Below are 19,314 nucleotides of genomic sequence, written 5' to 3' on the forward strand. Positions count from 1 at the left end.
ATGGTGATAAAAAAAAAATCATTGTATTTTAATTTTATTCTCTTGAATTCAGGTGTGCTTGAGCATCTTTGATTTATTGTCTTTTGGGTCTTGGTTCTGTAATTTTCACTCTATCCATTGCTTACCTCCCTATTGGGTTGTTCATCTTGTTCTTACTGGTTTGCAGGAACTCTTCATGTATTCTGGATTGTAATCCTCTACTAGTATATGTATATTTCAAAAATCTTTCCCAATTTTGGTTTGCAATATTAGTCTTTAAATAATGTATCTGTCAGATGCAGATTTTTAATTTTTTTTTAACTTTAACAATTTATTTTCCTATGGCTGATGCTTTTAGTAACAAGGACAAATTCTGCCATTTTTTCTAAACATTTTAAGTTTCACTTGTCTTATACGGATCTTAATCTACCTGAAATTTTTTTCCCCATAACAGAGGCACTGGAAACCAAACCCAGGACCTTGTGCACACCAAGCAAGTGCTCTCCTACTAAGCTATGTCCTCCACCCACCTCAAATTTATTTTTTTTGTACTGTGCGAAGTAGAGAAATACTTTCCTCCTTTTCCTTAAATGGCCACTTATCTCAGAACCCTTTCCGCAGCTGATTAATAACTGTTATACATCAAGTTCCCTGTATAGATTTGTCTCTGTTACTGGATTATTGATTCTTTCCCCTGGTCTATTTGTCTTTCTTGTGTTAATACAATACTGTTTTAATTACTATACCATATAAGTCTTTTATCTTGCTATTTTTTTTTTTTTTTGGTACCTTGGGTCAGCAATGCTTTGACCAACTACAGAATAAACTTGTGAAGCAAAATACTTGAGGAAATAAATTTCTCAAAATGATAAGATGTTGGCATTGATTTTGGAATGTTATTTGGAATAATTCACGGTGGTACCTGTTAGTGATATGTGAAACTATCTGAAAATGTTTTGAATCAAGGCCAATTGCTGTAATTTTTTGCCTTACAAAGGAAATTGCCTCTGGACTCTGAATTTTGTATCAACTGTGTAGATGGATTTTCTTCCAAAGTTGTATAGAATTTCGTTAAACATTGGTGCTATCAGAAATCCTTGTTTTCAGTTTTTTATAATAGAAAACTATGTGTATATGGAAAAAATATTTGGTATGCAAAAGAACTAAATTCTGAAATAGTAAGACACATTAATCATAATATGGTTTCTATGGTGCATAAAAAATCCACATACATTTAAAATGTTTACTGTAAAAATTATTTTGGGGGGACTTAGCAAATTTTAATTTATGATTGAAGGAGAGCTAAGGCAATATCAAATCTCTGCAATCACATACTTGTAAACTTTCAATGTCTTTCCATTGAATACTTTACAAAGGCAGACAAGGACATTTTTCACTTGAGCCTATTAGCTTTTATACTCTCATTTCTTTTTTTTATTGAAGTATAGTCAGTTAACTATGTTGTGTCAGTTTCTGGTGTACAGCATAAAGTTTCAGTCGAATACATATATTCATTTTAATATTCTTTCTCATTATAGGTTACTATAAGATATTGAATATAGTTCCCTGTGCTGTACAGTATAAACTTGTTTATTTTATATATAGTAGTTAGTGTCTGCAAATCTCGATCTCCTAGTTTATCCCTTAAAAATTATTGAACATACTGAAATATACAAATAGAAAAATTAAGAACATGGAAAAGATCTTACTATAGTAGTAATTAGAACTAGTCAAACAGCAACTTTTCTGACACTGAGTTCTCAACACTTGCCTGTTGGGAAATTCCGTCTGAATATAGCATCATTAATTTAAACTCAGCATTTCTCAAGGTGGTTTACCCACATATCACTTTCCCCTCTTAGCATTCTCATTTCTGTTATTGGTATTCACTGTCTTTACAGTTTCCCAGGTTCAAGACTTTGGAATTATCCTTGATTTGTTTTACCTTCCTGTAATCTATCTATGGTAGGCGGAATAACAACACCTCCCTCCCCCACCTGCCAAAGACATCCACGTCCTCACCCCTGGAAACTGTGCATATGCTATGTTACCTGGCAAGGGGCAATTAGGGTTGGAAATGGAATTAAGGTTGCTAATAAGCTGTCCATAAAATAAGGCGATTATCCCGGTTTGTATGGGTGGGCGCAGTGTAACCACAGGGGTCCTTCCAGTGTTGAGGATGGAGATAGGAGAGTCAGCGTTAGAGTGATGCAGCTTCAGAGAGACTCAACAGGCCATTTCTGGCTTTGAGGATGGAAAGGAGCTACGAGCCAAGAAAGGCAGGCAACGTCTGGAAGCTGGAAAAGATAAGGAAACAGATCCTCCCCTGGAGCCTCCAGAAGGAATGCAGCGCTGCCAACACCTTGATTTTAGTCCACTGGAACCCACTTCAGACTTCTGACCTTCCAGAATGGTAAGATACTACATTTCTGTTGTTCGGGACCAGCAAGCCTGTGGTAACTTGTTAGAGCAGCGATGGGAAATCAACACACTCCAATCACCAGTTACGTCTTCGTCGGTTCTTACTTTACACTTCCTCCCAAGGGACTCTCACCTCAACTTCAAACGCAGTGTCTAGTTCAGGCCTTCATTTGTTAGCTCTGGATGTTGCAATAGATTCCTAACCACGAGACGGCAGAAATAGTTCTAAATTGTGAGTAAGGATACCTGGGTTCTAGGTCTGTTTCTGCAATTGATTAGCTTGTGACCTGAAGAAACCTCTGTGCCAAACTTCCTTGCCATCTACTTAACACACACACACACACACACACACACACACACACTCACACAGTATCAGAAAAGGACTAAGTTGAATAAGATGATAATTACATTTATTTCTAGCTCTCGAAAGGGCCAGTGTATAGTCTACCTCTTACCTCCTCACTACTTCAATCCCTCCTGTACATCAGTCCAGAATTCTTCTTAAAACCTACTTGGTATATTTATTTTTTTCAATTGAGTTATAGTCTGTTTACGATGTTGTGTCAATTTCTGGTGTACAGCACAATTTTTCAGTCATACATGAATGTACATATATTCATTTTCAATTCAATTTATTTTATTATTTGGGGAGGGGAGGGAAGTTAGGTTTGTTTGTTTGTTTTTAGATGGGGGGACTGGGGATTGAACCCAGGACCTCATGCATTCTAGGCATGTGCTTTACCACTGACCTATACTCTCCCCCTTAAAACCTACTTGGTATAAATTACATACATATGTGCAAACTTGCATTGATTTTTTCATTGCTTACAGGGTAAATTAGTCCTAATTAAAAATCTTTCACAATCTGCTCACACTCCATCTCTCTCCAAAACTTCTTTCTTTCCCAGAGTGCCCTCTCCTACCTATTTCAGCAAAATGGGTCTAATCATTCATTCCTCAAACATGGCACACTCAGGCTCATCCTCTTTCCTACAGTAGCCATCCCACGTATTTCTAGTTATGTGAGTCCCACTGTTTCTGTAAGAGTTCAGCATCTATCATCCTCCACAGGCACTGCCACAATTGCTCCCCCTCCACAATTACTACTTACACTGTGTTTCTCAAATTAAATTATAATAGGAACTTAACAGATGATCTAAATTTTCCAAGTCAACACAGGGTTGAGGATGATGAAGGGATGAGAGAAGAGGGATAAAGAAAAAGAGAAACTAGTTCAAAGGGTTGGGAAAGCTTTGCCTTTTAAGTCTCTGGAAAGAGTGAGGAAACAAATGTAGTCACAACTGATCTGGTACCCACTTGCTTTAATAGTTCTTCCTTTAGGGGTATGTCTTGTCTCCTGAGGTATAAGTCCTTACTGACAAGGTCATTTCTCATGTTTCTTTCTATCCCTATCATTTATAAAAAGTTTTATATCTTACCAAGAAAAGTTACTTATTTGTTTGCTCAGTATGTAATACCTAAGTAGTAATGACATGAACATATCAAATCCGGTTTTACTTCCACCGTTCATGAGGGACACAAAATACTCAAAGAGGACTGAATCAATGAGTTCATCCATCAAGTATTTATGAAAAGCCTACTTGAGCTCAGTATATGTTAGCCAAATAATCCCCAAGGCTGGAATACGTAGGCTCTCACTTAATCTCCCTCATTTCTTGGTCTCCGGAGCCCACCTTCCGAGCAGCACTTTTTGTTCTGTGCCAAACATGACTCATAGTTCTCTGATCCCTCTCGAATTTGTCTGGATTCTGGGAGGGAGTTCTCCAACCAGTGGTCCAAAGCCTGCTTCACTGCAAGCGGACAGTCACGTGAATCCAAAAGGTGGCTCATTTATACCCCACCACCACCACCAGAAAAGAGCAATTTCTTAAGAAACTGGGCATCTGTGGAAAGTAGTATAAAAAATTAATTTCCATCCTGCAACTTGATGAAACATTTTTAGATTTCCTTGATTTAGTTAACTCATAATAGCACTTATCCAGATTCTTTGCCTGAAACTGTGTCCAAACCATCTACTCAGCCAATATGTGCAATTCTGACTCCAGCATCGTCGCCATGGGGGCTTTATGATTTTGCCATTCTATTCTGAAAGCAGGATTTCTCCCCGATCGATTTACACCCTCATACTCCGTGATGCTAACAGCTGAGTTGTCACGATGGAGGTGAGCTCTTGGCTCAGGTCTCAGGTAACGATTTTAACCCAAAGTGAACCTGAGTACTTGGTCTGAAATCTCAGACACCATGTCAACACAGATCCATCACTGGGAATCTAGGGTGATAATATTTAAGAATTGCTACATATGGCTAACATTTGTTTCTGCTGGTTGTTCTTTCTCTATCATGTACTCTCTTTCAGTTTTCTCTTTCCTTTTCTCCCCCCACACTGAAATGTATTTCCGCAGACATGCTGTGCCAACTGTCAGTAGCACAAAATGCCTCCTTCTTTGGCTTGTCAGTGACATAAATTTCCTCTAGCATATCCTGACAAGGGCATCGTATTTGAGATGTCATTTCTTCCTCTCATTTAGTCACAGATTTTAAGTTTCTTTTAAATATTCTGTCTCTTTCTCATACAAGTTTCTTTGCCTATACAACATTTTTTTCTTTCCCACACAGAACGTATATTTCTATATGACATAATAAAATGGGTAAGGAAATGACTGCTTCAGCTTTCTACAACCACAATATCTTGGATCTAATAGACTATGAATTAGTTATCACAGTCATATGTATGTATGTAGACATACATATACTTGCTTGACGTGCATAACCACCTTCAAACCATGAGTCGTGTAAGACATACTAAGTCACAGGTATAAATTAACTAATGCTGATTTAAACATATGATACAGGTCTACCCACATAGCTACGATTGCTCACACTTCTATTTGGTCCAGTCTTCCTCCCTCTCTTCTCCTTTTTAACCATGTTCATCACCACCAGGAGTATGAGGTACTGATGGGTAACCTGGCTATTGTGCCCAACATTATCTGGAACAGTGTTCAGATGAAGTGCTTTGTCAGAATGGAAACCACTGGACTTCAGAGGACAGTGCAAATATTTCTTCATGTTTATGTTATACCATCTCATTTGAAGATACAGAATAAAACTTATATGGGCGTCTTTGAGTCACCCTTTCTTCTAAGAATCCACACTCCTTTTCTTTTCTTTTCTATCCATCAGCACCATTGCTTCACCCCATGACACCCTGGCTCTGTCGTGAAACAGCAGAGGGGAATTCATGGCTCCGTACAGTCCTTCATGGAAGTGGGCTTGGGTGTTTCGGATTCTTCAGAGCAGAGCGACTTTAAAGCAAACAAATATTTCTCTTTCTGACACTGGTCACACTCAATGCAAAATTTCAGAGTACAATCATGCTATGAAGAACCAGAGTTGAGGATAGGAAGAAATAAAGGGATAAAGAAGACAGACAGCTCTCTTCTACCACAAATATGTAACAGCTAGCTGTACGTAGCAGACACAGAGGCCCAGAGTCTTGAGGCCCAGCTCAGGGTGACCCAGGCTAAATAATGGCCTGGACAAAACTCTGACTGGCCTGAGTCTCAGGCCTCAATGGGACACTTGCTTTAGGCTGGAGAGGTACCCTGAACAGATAGTGAGGCTTTGAGGAAATTGCCTGGAAATGTCTTGAGGAACTCAGTCCAGGCTTTATGACAGTAGGGTGACTCCGAGGATACAGGCAAAATTTGACTCATGCATGAGACTTAACAAGGAGGATGCAAATAGCAATGAACATGGAACAACGGTGAGTATAAAAACTAAAATGGGGAAAAGACCAGTGCAAGCTTCAAGGTAATGTTGACAGAAGTTCAGAAGGAATAAAACAGCCTAGGATGAAATCCCTTAAACCAGTAAGAAGTCTAATAATAGAATATAAGCTCTGTAAGGGCAAGGATCTAGGGATTTGTTGGGAGAGGCAATCTGCCAATGGGCCCTATGAGCCCCTGCATAGACTTACAAAGTATGCCAAGAATACAAGGTCTTCACTGGTCCTTACCTGGGCCATTTTTCAGGGTTATATTTGTAGCAAGCACAGTGTTCCTCTCCTGCAATGCAACCCAGTGCATGTGGAGGCAGCCACGTGGGCTCGTCTGTGTCATCCTGTGGAAATTGGGGGTTGCGAGAAACTGGCACAAGCAAACATGAAGCTCACACTGCCTGCTGTGAAATGAGTAATAAAACCCTTTGCCTCTGACCCCAGAGCCTCGTGTCTCCTGCCAGCATCCATGGCACAGTAACAGGCTAGTTTATTAGCTTGAAAGTAGAATAAAATTCCAGACCCTTCCTCAGCTCTAGTCCCAGCACCTAGAATAATAACCCAGCAAAGAGGTGCCATTTGATTTGTTAAGTGGTCCCTTACTTAATGAATATCTGAATTTGCTTTATCTTACTAGTAACCTCCATGTGTGAGCACTAAATTAGTCAATATATGTTTGTAAAATCACATGGCATATTATTTATTCATGAAAAGATCACACAAGATGTGTACTGCTCAAATTCAAATAAAATGGAGTTAGTGAGATTTCTACTAAGAAATGCTGCTAATAACTTCTGAATGTTTTTCAAATGTTAATCAGTTACCATAGGTATTTGAGAAAAAGCACTAAAATCTCACTTATATAGTATATATTTTAAATTCATGTGTTTAATTTTTTTAAATGCATTTTACAAAGATAGTGAATACCTATTAATAAAGAAATGAAAAAAACCTCTCACTGTTAATTGTACACAGACTAAAAATCCAGATCAAGAAGCCTTGGGAAAATAGAGGGGGAGAGTATAGCTCAGTGGTAGAGCACGTGCTTAGCATATATGAGGTCCTGGGTTCAATCCCCACTGCCTCCATTAAAAAAAAAAAAAGTAAATAAATCAGTAAGCCCAATTATCTACCCCTCTCCCCCAAAAAAAAAGTGTTAAAAAAAGAAGCCTTGGGAAAATAAACAACATAATTTTCCCCTTCACCCTGTGCAGGACACTGGTCTCAGAGCCTCTGAAGCTACTGACATTAACCTCTCACTTCTAACTATAATTGATTTATCAATAAAATAAATAACTACTGATTAATGGTAACTTTCAACAGAATCTTCATCCAGTTATATACTAAAAAAAAAAAACAGTTTAAACTTAAACTGTCATTTGCAAGCACAAGTGGTGCACTAGTCTCTGTGCTGTATGCCTTCACTTAACACCGTGCTGCATAATCTCTGAGCAACACATGGCCAGTGTTAAGCCTCTATAACTGGCTCATTATATTTTTCTCAATATGTTGCAATCCTTTTTGCATGTGGGCTCCACACCTTTCTAAATACTTGGTAATTTATGGGAAAGGCAACATTCTTTTCCTGGTGAGAGGCTGCAGAATTTGTTTTCGCTGAAATGGAGAACTTCCTTTTTTATTTCAAACAGTGTGAAACTGTAAACTACCAGCAGGGGCACAAGTAACGCTGGAACAAGACTTCAGAGAGCAAAATGGGTCATCAATGTGTAATTCAAGTCGAGAAAGACGGCGATTGCCTTGAAACAACCTTACTGAATAATCTTCTCTAGATGTCTAAAAGTATGTTGAAGGTGAAAAGTACTTTATTATAAAGAGTGAAATGGGACCACGTAGATCACCTCAATTACACTTTTTACCACCGCTCTTCACTTTTTCTCCAAATAATTCACCCCCATAGGATTCTAGAGCACCAGGACTTGGACTAATATGACCATTAAAATCCCATGTTTGTAAGATGAAGGTCAAATAAAACATTTAGGTTATTCAGATCATCACATTTAGTGTAAAAAATAATACCCTTGGAAGAAAAAGAAATACGGAAATATATGGATTTTCATAGGAGTTGATGTATCTAATGACAATAGATTACTAAAATGTGTATGTATTTTTATGTCCTCACATAACAAGTATGACAAATATGCAGCTTTGTCTCACTTCTGCTCTGAAGCAGAATTTTCAAAGATGATCAATAATCTCATTACAACCAAATTAAATTGTCTTTCTTTGATCTTCATTTTGAAAGCATTTTTAACATTATTAGTCACACCCACTTTCTCAAATATCTTTTCTCCTCTTAACATATGTAACAGTCATCTCCTCACTAGTCTGTTGCCACCACTGGAGGACTGAAGATCCTTGATGGTGGAGACTTATCTTATTCCATTAAGTATATTTCTACTGTACCTACCTAAGTGTTTGGAACACCCTAAATGATTAATAAATGTTGATTGAATAAATAAATCTGTATTCCCCCCAGTTTTCAATGTAGATCATTTTTATCTCTACACACACTTCTTTGGCTTCCACCTGTTTATGGAAAACATTCAAATATATCTGTCTATTCATCCACTTCCCTAAGATCTTAAGTCTTTCAACTCCAACTGATTGATGGACTTTTCCCTCTGAATACCCTACAATCTCAACATATATAAAATTAAATTAATAATAATTTCCACAAATTCAATCTGCCCTCAGAACTACAATTGAAGAGATACTTGTTGACATCTTTATGTCAAAAGCACAGCACTAGGCCATGCAGTTGAGACGAGTAAGAGTAAACCATAGTGTCTGCCCTCAAGCAGCTTATAGGCTGGTAAGGGAGATGAGCACTTTTAAGGCACAGTGTGCAGGGTGATGAGCATTGTAAGAGAAAAGCAAACGAAAAAGTGAAAATTCTGGGACTACCTCACAGACACCAACTCTCTGGGAAGAAAGGACATTTCATCTAGAGCTAGACATGAACTTCACAAAAATTCTCCAAAGTCTGTTGCTCCGTGTTTACCCCTGGATCATCTGTTGATTCTTCACCTTGGCCTCAATGCCCTCCTTGGACCTAAAATTTTGGCTACAGTTTCTTGGATCCTGACCTGCTTTCTCACTTGCTCACGTTCTTAGCTTTAACGTGCTGGAGGTGGTCTGTGTAACCCCACCCAACCCTACTAGCTACTGCTACTTTAGACCCCTACTGGGAACTGGCATCCTGGCTGTCATCCGTTTGGTCTTCCATGACCTCCTCCTGTCTGAGGTTGTTTCTAAATCTGTAAGGCATATGCTAAGAGGAAGTAAAAAAAAAAAAAAATTGTATTTCAGGAAATACTTTGAGAAAGAATTATCAGTTGACTTGGATATTAAAAGATGGGTTTGATTTTAATAGGGCAACAGAATGGGAAAACTAATTTAGGAAGATGGACAGATATGAGCAAAGATGCCAGAGAAAATCTAAGGGCATGTGCCAAACAGAGGGAGTTTGGTGTGCTTGGGTCTGTTTGGTTCCCAGCTGCCTACTTACTCCTCTACTCACAAAGTAGGACCATTTGACCAATATCGTCCTCATGCTCAAGGACTAATCTTGATATTAGGGTAAAGGAATAATATCATGCCAGAAAAGGGGGGAGGATGAAGATGGAGAAGGAAGTAAATTTACTGCAGTAAAATAAAGCAGGAAATAAAGTAAAACAGTAAAATAAAGCTTGAGGGGGTAGCAGAGTTGGACAAAGGCAATTAGAGCATATTGGTGGTGGTGGTACCTAATACGATGCCCCTTTCATCAGCCTGAGGTCAACCAAAGAGTTACGAGCAACAGAATAACAGAATAGTAGACACTCTTAACAGTGTCTGGATGAGTATCCACCAGGTGAAGCCCATCCTCCTAGTTTCCTTGAGCTCCTTTTCCCTCCCAGACAGTATCAGAGGAATCGGGAACTCTCCATGTCGTTCTGTGGTCTTTTGCTACAGTCTGTGCCCTGGGCCTTGTCAACCCAATTGTGTGTTATGAAGATGAACAGATACGGTGGAGGAATATTCTAGCATGGAAGAGAGAAAGATGAAATGGCTTTTGGATAAGGTAGAATTTGCCCAGAGCTTTGAAAAATAAGGGACGAGGAGCAATGAAGATAAAGGAGAGCTTTCTGAGTTTGAATAAAAATGTCAACTACGGAATTACAGAGTGTGCTTGGGAGTCACACCACAGAACTGTTTAGCAGGTGATAAGGATCCATGTAAGAAACTAGTGACATTGTTTTGTCCTGGTGCTAATTTTTTTTTTTAAATTTCAGGACCAAAAGGGAGAATTCACATAAATAATAGCTTTCTATGAAGCTGGAATATGTTTTCTTTTCTTCTCTGTTGAAGAGAGTTGAGAGTTGTTTTCAACATAAGTTGAAAATTTCTTCTTAACATGGTCTTCACACAGAGAAAGGAAGGCATGTGTTTAACTAAAGTAAAAAGAGTGAAGACATTTATGACAGTGATTCAAGATTCTCCAGGCACAGTGAGTGTATATTTGCCTTGGCGGCCAGTGGTGTGGTCTTTAGTGCGGCTACAGTGAGTCCACACAAGAGAAGTTGTGTGAATGAGAAAAAGATACCCCTTCATCTAAACAGACACATTCTCGTGTGGGAACATAGACTAGCAAGTCAAGTGAGAGCTGAATTTAACCCCACCTGCCCCTCTTAGCAAGTGCCCTCGGGTTGCGCACAACCTACTGAAAAACCAGGCAACCCCCAGGTTCTAGTGACATTTAAAATGAATTTGGGAATCCTCATCCCTCTTTGCTGTCTGACTTAAAAACAGACACTTCAGATGACAACTAGTCTATTTTCTGGCACAAGACAGACATAAGCCTGGGTTCCCCACCCCACACCTATTTTTCTTCCTCTGCCTCTTTGAGATTTCATTACTTATAGTCTTGAGTGTTGAAAAGGGAAGATCAAACCCATTTATTTAATGTCACAATCAATATTGATCTCAGGTCGATCTGCTGAAATAGATTCTCTGTAGGCAGTGTTCACTGTAGTTTTCAGGAGTTCAGGGAGACTTTATAAGCACAATTCTCTTCCCGATTAGAAAGGAAACACATTCAAGATGTGCTAAAATAGCTGAGAAGAAGTGTAGTGCCCTACTTTATGAGCACAGGATGAGCTTGTGTTTACTAGACGAAGAATTTATAGCTGGAAGAAGTAGATTCCAGCTTATAAGAATCTCTAACTGTCTTTCTATGTAATCCAATAGCTCATTGTAGAAAATTGGTTTCTGAGAGACTCTGAAAAATGATAAGGTCATAAACAATTGGATAACAGCATTCAATTACTTGCTTTCTCAACAAATAATACTGCCTGTATGATTTAATGCAATTTATAAATAACCACTTAAAATACATTCTTCCATTACATATAGTGAAATATAACTTTGTAGAAAGGTTATTACAATAGAATTTAGCTACCTATAAACCATGCTTTCTATTCAAAGATTTGTTGTAGGAATCTGAAAAAAATGTGGACTGGAAAGTACTTTTTCAAGTAATTGTAAGACAAGATGAAGCATGTCATATTTTATGACATCTTTGAATTAGATGAGAAATTAATACTCTTGTTGTCTCTGGTTTTCATCTGCAATTACATGTAAGGCTAGTCACAATTTTTTTAAGTTATAAAATATTGGGAAAATTCATGGTAGGGCTGTTTAAAACAAACAAACGAAAAAAACTAGACAACTGAATCTTATCTTAACACTGAATTCTATCCTATGACATTGGGCATGTCACTTCGTATTTTGGCAGTGTATTTTTCATGTTTCAAATGGACATTTTAATCCCCATCACCCTAAGGTCTACCATGACAAAATAGGAGCAATGATAATCTCATAAAGATTAGGTAGAGTAAATGCTTTAGCACTCTGTCCCTAACACAAACCCTTATTCTGCTCTCCTCACTGCCTTGTGAAAAGGTTAGGGTCAGTTCTAACAGTAAATTAATGTTCAAAATATTTCCCATTCCTGAATGTGTATTTCATTACTTTCCATCTCTCCCAAGTCTACTTATAATCCAAAACGTCTCTAGCAAGCCCTCTCTAATACATCTCCCCTCCTTTGAGGTCTGATATCACTTACACTCATATACTCATTTATCTAATTTTAATGCAATCCTATGCCATCTTATGTCTGTCTAATATGTATGAGCCTTGTTTCCTTAGCAACACTGTGAGCCTTAGAATAGAAAATGAGGTTTATCTCGTTTTTGTTCCTGTGTAGAACTTGGTGTAGAGCAGAGCACAGAACTGGTGCTATTCAATTTAATTCAGTACATTTAATTCTGCTTCCCACCAACACAGAGACTGTGTAAATTCCCAGGATGTCTGGTTTTGTGATTAGTGATCACCCCCACACACATCTTACCCACCACTACAAACTATATATACGTATATTTTTTTAACCACCAACACTCACCTGATTTTACCACGCCTAAGCCATTCAACCTCGGCTAAAGACATATAATTAAAATATGTTAAAGGAAATTTATGTTAAAATTCACCTCCTTCAAGAGACTTATTAATAGTTTGGAAATTTAAAGTGTTTGAGAGAGTATAATCAGCAGCATCACACATGAACAGGGAATAAATGTGGACCACCCACCAAGTGCGCGGAAAGAAGTAAAGAGGAGCTCTTAAAGTTGAAAAGACTGGATAAGGGTTTACCAAAGTCCTCATATCAAGAAAAATGTGTAGGTTTACAAAGAGATTTAGATAAATTCATGAACAACAGATGCCATATAAATCATCAAAAGGGACAGAAGGAATGTAAATTAATGTATAATGCTTATATATCGGGCTCCATTTTAAATGATGTCACCACAATCCTCATAACGACCCCTAAAGGGATACTATCATCCTCATTTTGTAGAAGAGGAAACTGTGGCACAGAGAGGGAAAGTTGCACAGTTAATCCACTACAGAACTGGGACTCAAACCCAGGAAATTTGGTATCAGATCTGTAGTTTGAAGACAGGACACCCATTTAACCACTTGGGTTGACATCCTGGTGGCAAATACTCTACACTCAATAGAGGGGCTCAGGCCCTGTTCTCTAAAAACCTGGGAACCACTTTGATCTGAACTTCTTCCACAGTTGTTCTGAGCATGGACTTTTTTGTGGCAGACTATAAGGTGACCCTCAGTGAGTCACACATCCTTGTATAATTTCCTCCCTTTGAGCACAGGATGGAAACTGTAACCTGCTCTAACCAAAAGAATATGGCAAAGATAATAGGATGTCACTCCCATGATTCTTTTTCATGATATAAGAGTCTGTCTTAGCAACCTGGAGAAAAATACCTTCTTACTGGCCTTCAAGAAGCAAAGAGCCATGTTGTGAACTGCATATGGAAATGGTTACGTGACAGGGAGCCGTGGGTCACCTCTAGGACCACTGAGTGACCCTCAGCCCACAGCCAACAAAAATCCAAGGTCCTCAATCACAAGGATATGAATTCTGCCAACAACCTGAATCAGCCTGGGAGCACATTCTTCCCCAGTCAAGCCTCCAGATGAGAACACAGCCCAGCTGACACATTGACTACAGACTTGTGAGACTGATACACAGAATTCTGAGATTGTCCCCAAGACTCCCCGCCCCCTGGTGTACACACATCTTCCCCCAGTCGTTCAAACATTAGTTTAGGTGCTATTGTGAAGGGATTTTGCAGATGCAGTTAAGATCTGAAATCAGATGGCCTTAAGATAGGGAGATTATCCTAGTCTGGCCTAAACCAACTAAATGAGCCTGTGAGAGGGACTGGAACCTTCCTTGAGAGATTTGAAGTGTGAGGAGCATATGACACAATGTAGATTCTCTGTTGATGGCTCTGAAGATGGAGAGGGCCATGAGGCAAGGAATGTGGGAGGTCTTCATGAGCTAAGAGAAGCTTCCAGCTGACAACCAGCAAGGAAATATAAGCCTCATCTCTATAGCCACAGGAACTGAATTCTTCTTATTCAGATGAGAACACAGCCTGGCTGACACCTTGATTTTAGCTACATGAGACTCTGAGCCCAGAATCCATGCCCAGACTGCCCAGACTTCTACACAACAATGAGCTATGGGTGATGTTTTAAGCTGCTAAATTTGTGGTAATTTATTTAATTTGTTACACAGCAATAGAAAACTGATACACTTCTCATATTTAGAGTTGACATAAATTGAATTCATAAAATGAAACTGATTTCAATTAAGTAAAAATGAAAACATCTAGAACAGTGCCTGGAGAGTAGAAGATGCTAAGCATTTCTGGGACTTTTTTCCTAGTGAGCCTCTGAAATATAGAATTTCTTCTATTGTTGTCAAGGTGACCAGTAATGTTTGTGAGAAAAAGGTGTTCACCATCTGGAACAAGTGAAAAATACTATGTGCAGTGCAGCCAACCTCTCCTTTGGACATCTATGATCATCCAGGAATCAAATCAAAGAGAATAAAAGTCATTAAACTTTACTGCACATTTCAGAATTGGAATATAAAGAATTCAAGTTACTATCCTGGTTATTAAAAGGCAGAATTTTAATATTTCATACTTTAAATTACTCTGCAACTTACTATTTATCCAACTTTCCAGCTTTTCACACTAAAGTCCAAGGATACTGAGATCATGGGAAAAGATTCAACAAATTGTCTCCTGACTGAATCATAAAACTTGGCAGCTGTGAGTTTGTTTGTCATCTACATAAGATCATCTCTGTGTTGAGAATTCAAATGCTTAAATTCTAGTCTACGTGTCATAGATAATTTGAGTATTGGATCCAAGGTCTTGGGATACATTCCAACGTAAGTGTGTGTTGTCTGAAATACAGAAATCCTTCCACAGTTTCAAGCTTCCCACTGCTGCTTTAAAAGAAGTCATTCACCAAGTTGGTTCTATTTGAGACTGTTTGTATGACACCGGAGGTGATTTCATATCACTAGTAAAATTCAATGATTTTCACATACATGTTCATTGGCCAATTTAGCCCCTCAGTTTTTGAAATTTGCAAGTGATCTTGACCATGTCAAGATCCCAAGTATTAAGATTAAAATAAGGGCATTTAAAATTTACTCCTTAACAGGGAAGAAAGATTCAGCATGTTACACACTGATTTCAGTAGGGTTACAGTTGATGTTTGAGTATTATAGAAAGGTGCCCTGTAAAGAAAAGAGTTCTTTTTCATTAGAAACAAGTTTGAACAAGGGACAAGGTACTTTTCTAGTTTGCACTGGTAAGGAGCAGGATTGGGTGAGATCTCCTGACATTTTTACGGATGTGAAAAAATTTACTTATGACCCCCATAGAGATAAATTTATCCTTTAAAAGATAAAGTAAATTTCTTGAGACAGTGAACTGGTTTATGTTGGTTGTGAGTTATTCATACTTAATATTTCTGGGGTTATTTTGCAGGCACATTTGCTTTTGAACAGAGAAGCAGTTCAATATTCAGTTAAATAAGTTTTTTTTTTTTACTTTAAATATCAGCTAAATTTGCTACCCAAACATCTAGTCCTGCCCTTAGAAATAACTCTCTGTTTGTTCTGAAAAATAATATACTGCTTGAGAAAGCTAGAGATTCATTGTTTTTTAAAGTGGCATGGCATCTTTGCTTATGAAAATACCATCTTCAGAGATTCTGACTGGTACTTAGGAATTTTATAAAGCATTATACTGATGCTCGCGGAAAAGACTGGTTCACAATTTGAAACAAAAATACAGGGAAAGTGCTACACTTTGAGGATGTTCTCTTTATATGTTGAAAAATAATCTCCTATTAGAATGACCTATTGGCCTACTAGGTTTCTTTCTAAACGTTATACTTGGGGTAAAATGGATGGGGATCTACTGTCTGTGGGACCAGTAAAGCACATGAAATGTACACCAGGTCAAGGAGCCTTTACATACGGGAAAAAAAATGGAGGATTCTGGAAGCACTCTTCTACACATAATATGCATATTAGGAGATTCTGGAAGCCTGGAAAAAAAATATATTGGAAGGGAAGAATGATAGCCTGAGCTACGGAAAGATAAAGCACAAAGTACAAGCTCATAAACAACTTTCTCTCTCAGCTCTCCAGCTCTCTCTTGAATCTCACTTCTTCCATTTGCTTGTGAGCCCCATTATTTCCCCACATCTCAGGTCCCAAAGTAGAATTCATCTTCTTTCCTAAAACACTGTGGTCATAGATGGCACCACCACCAGATATTTGAGACATACACTGGACTCCCTCTTTCATGGTCGGGGTTTAGTCAATCACCAAGTCCCTGTGCTTCAAGTTTCCAGATATTTATCAGATTCCCTCCTTTGCTTCATTCCCACCGCTTTGGCTTCCAGACAAACCCTAATCGTGTCTTGTCTGGAATACTGTAACAGCTTCCTCCTAACTGTTGTGACTGGTCTCCCTGTCCCCACTGTCACCGTGTCTATCCCTCCCCCACATTCCCAGCCAGCCTCTACTCTGCCAGAATGAGCTTTCTAAAAGTCTTATCTTTTCATTTCCTTGAATGACTTCCCACGGCCTTGAGGAGAAAGTCCGAACTCTTTAGTACGACGGGGGGGCCTTTTCATGGTTCAGTTTCTGCTAGGTCAGCTGCCTTTCTCACAGTCCGTCCGCACACGGAGCACGCTCCTCACACGCGACACCTCCCCCACAGGCTCTTCTCTCAGCCTGCGGTTCCCTTCTCTCCCTCGTCTGTCTGATACACCTCTCCTGTTCCTTCTATTTCTTCTGATTGCCTGTTCCGTCCATCTCATGTCCTTCATTTAGCCACAAGCAAATAACTGTAAAGACACAAAGTGAATCAGCACACAGCCTACCCTGAAAAGTCCTGCCGTCCAGGGGAGCCCAGGGGCGCTCTAACCGCAGGCGTGTGCACCCGGAGACGCGTGACACTGTGCTGGGGGTAGGGGGTGGGGGCGGAGGGGGTGTTCAGAGGAGGGAAACTAACAGTTTTTGCATTGGCATCCTATTGCCATCTTTCTTCGCAAAAATTTAAAAACCACAAAGTGCAGGCTGATCCAATATAGTGTTTCAGTTATTCTCCAAACATTTCATGTTTAAATTTATTCCTAACATGAGCCATAGCTAAATGCAACAATGGTATTGCTGTAATATCATGTACAAGCAAATTCATTTCTTTTCTTTTCTTTTTTTTTTTTTTTTACTGTTTTTCGCTAGGTACTAATATTCAACAAATACTTCATGCATAAACATGATATTAAGTTCGTTCAGCTATGTTATTGTGCTTTATGTTATCTTCTGGTTCATAAGAAATGACTTTTTTTTCCTCCTAAATGTACTTCAGCTATCTGTATAATAATTCAGCTACATTTACTTTGTATTGTGGCTTGGTATTTAGTTAAAGTACTCACTGAAATTCTGTAGTAGCATTTACTTTACTGGATTATGTGAGCCCCAGTTACCAGTAAGCTTGCTGTGTGGCTGCCCGCTATGTGCCAGTATTCCACGACACCAAAACATTTCTTTTGAAATCTGCAGTTTCCATTTTTCAGGGTTAAGAGTTCTGCATACCCAGAATTGATGCCTTCCTGCTGGATTACCGTATTCATATTTACGTGAACCAAATAATACATTTTTCCTCACAAAATCGATTTCAAAACACGTTTGGTAATGCGCACTCATCCCCACCTCCTAGAACACAGACTTCCCTAAACTGGAGGCATGTTTTACACACTAGCAAATGTCAGCAAATAGAGTACTTCCTGTCAAGGGATTTGGGGAAAGAGCTGTAGAGGAAGTACTGTCTGAGCTGGGCCATGATGGATGGTTTTGAAGCAACCCAGGACTGACCGAGAAAATAAAAGTACGTCTAGGAGGAAATTTCATGGAGGAAGGAGAGGTCAGAGCATAACCGTGGAGCTGCTGTAACTCAGGAAAACTACAGCCAGTGTGCATAAAGAGGAATTTTAGGAGGTAAAACTGAAAAGCTAGGTGATGGATCGTGGAGGCGCCTGAATGACAGACAGGTTGTGGGTATAGAAGTTCATTTTGTAGGAAACTGGGAGCCATTGAAGGGGTTTTTGTTTTGTTTTGTTTGTTTTCATTGAGCTTTAGTTGACATATGACATTGCGTAAGTCTGAAGAGTACCATGTGCTGGTTTGAAAATTTACATATTGCAAGATAATTACCACTGCAGTGTTATTTTAACACCTTTATCATGTCAAACACTTACTATTTTTTTATGTTGAAAACAGTTGAGATTTAGCCTCACAGAGACTTTGAAGTTTGCAATACAGTATTGTTGACTATAATCACTACGTTGTGCATCAGATCTCTAGGACTTACTTACCTACTTGTTTTAAGTTTGCACACTTAAACAGCATCTCCCCCATGTCCCCACCCCTGGGCCCTGGCAACCACCACTCTACTCTCTGTTTTCACAGGTTCAATTTCTTTCTATTCCACATGTAAGTGACATCATACATACATCTCTGATAATTAGCTATATTAAGCATTTTTTTCACGTGCCTATTGACCATTTGTCTTCAATGGAGAATTGCTTGTTTAGATCTTCTGCCCATTTTTGGATCAGGTTATTTGCTTTTTATTTACCACATCTTCTTTATCCATTCATCTGTTGATGGACACTTAGGTTGCTTCCATATCTTGTCTATTGTAAATAATGCTACAGTGAACATGGGTTTTCAGATATCTCTGAAGGGTTTCTTATTTTAAGAACAGAAATAATACAATGGCTGCCCTTCAAAAGGGATTAACCTGGCAGCAGTGCTTTAAATGGATTAGAGAGGAGAGTTGGGAGGTGGGGGATACCTGTAGAGAGGCCAGCAGTGCACATAATGTACTATAAAGATGATAAAAGTCTAAATCTGAGCAGTAACTTTGGGAGCCTACAGAAAAGAAAAACAGGAGGAAGAATGCCATAGAGATTGGATCAACAGAATTTATTAGTTATTTGGAACTAGAAGGCAAAGGAAAGAAGAGGTAGACATCATTTCTGGTACTTGGGAGAATGGTGTTATGAGTTAAGACAGAACAATTATGTTCATTCTGAAATGCGCTGATCACTGAATTTGAGGTGTCAGCAGGTCATTTAGATGGAGCTTT

The 19,314-nt window shown here is 38.8% G+C and overlaps 1 non-coding gene across 1 annotated transcript; it reads right to left on the minus strand.

Annotated features, from left to right (window-relative positions):
• Positions 1-3,087: 3,087 nt before the first annotated feature.
• TRNAS-AGA (transfer RNA serine (anticodon AGA)) lies at positions 3,088-3,162 on the minus strand. The gene has a single exon. It is a non-coding gene; the product is annotated as a tRNA-Ser (tRNA).
• Between the last annotated feature and the right edge of the window lie 16,152 nt (positions 3,163-19,314).

The sequence above is a fragment of the Camelus dromedarius genome, chromosome 25 (assembly GCF_036321535.1).
Source record: "Camelus dromedarius isolate mCamDro1 chromosome 25, mCamDro1.pat, whole genome shotgun sequence".
NCBI classification, from domain to species: Eukaryota; Metazoa; Chordata; class Mammalia; order Artiodactyla; family Camelidae; genus Camelus; species Camelus dromedarius.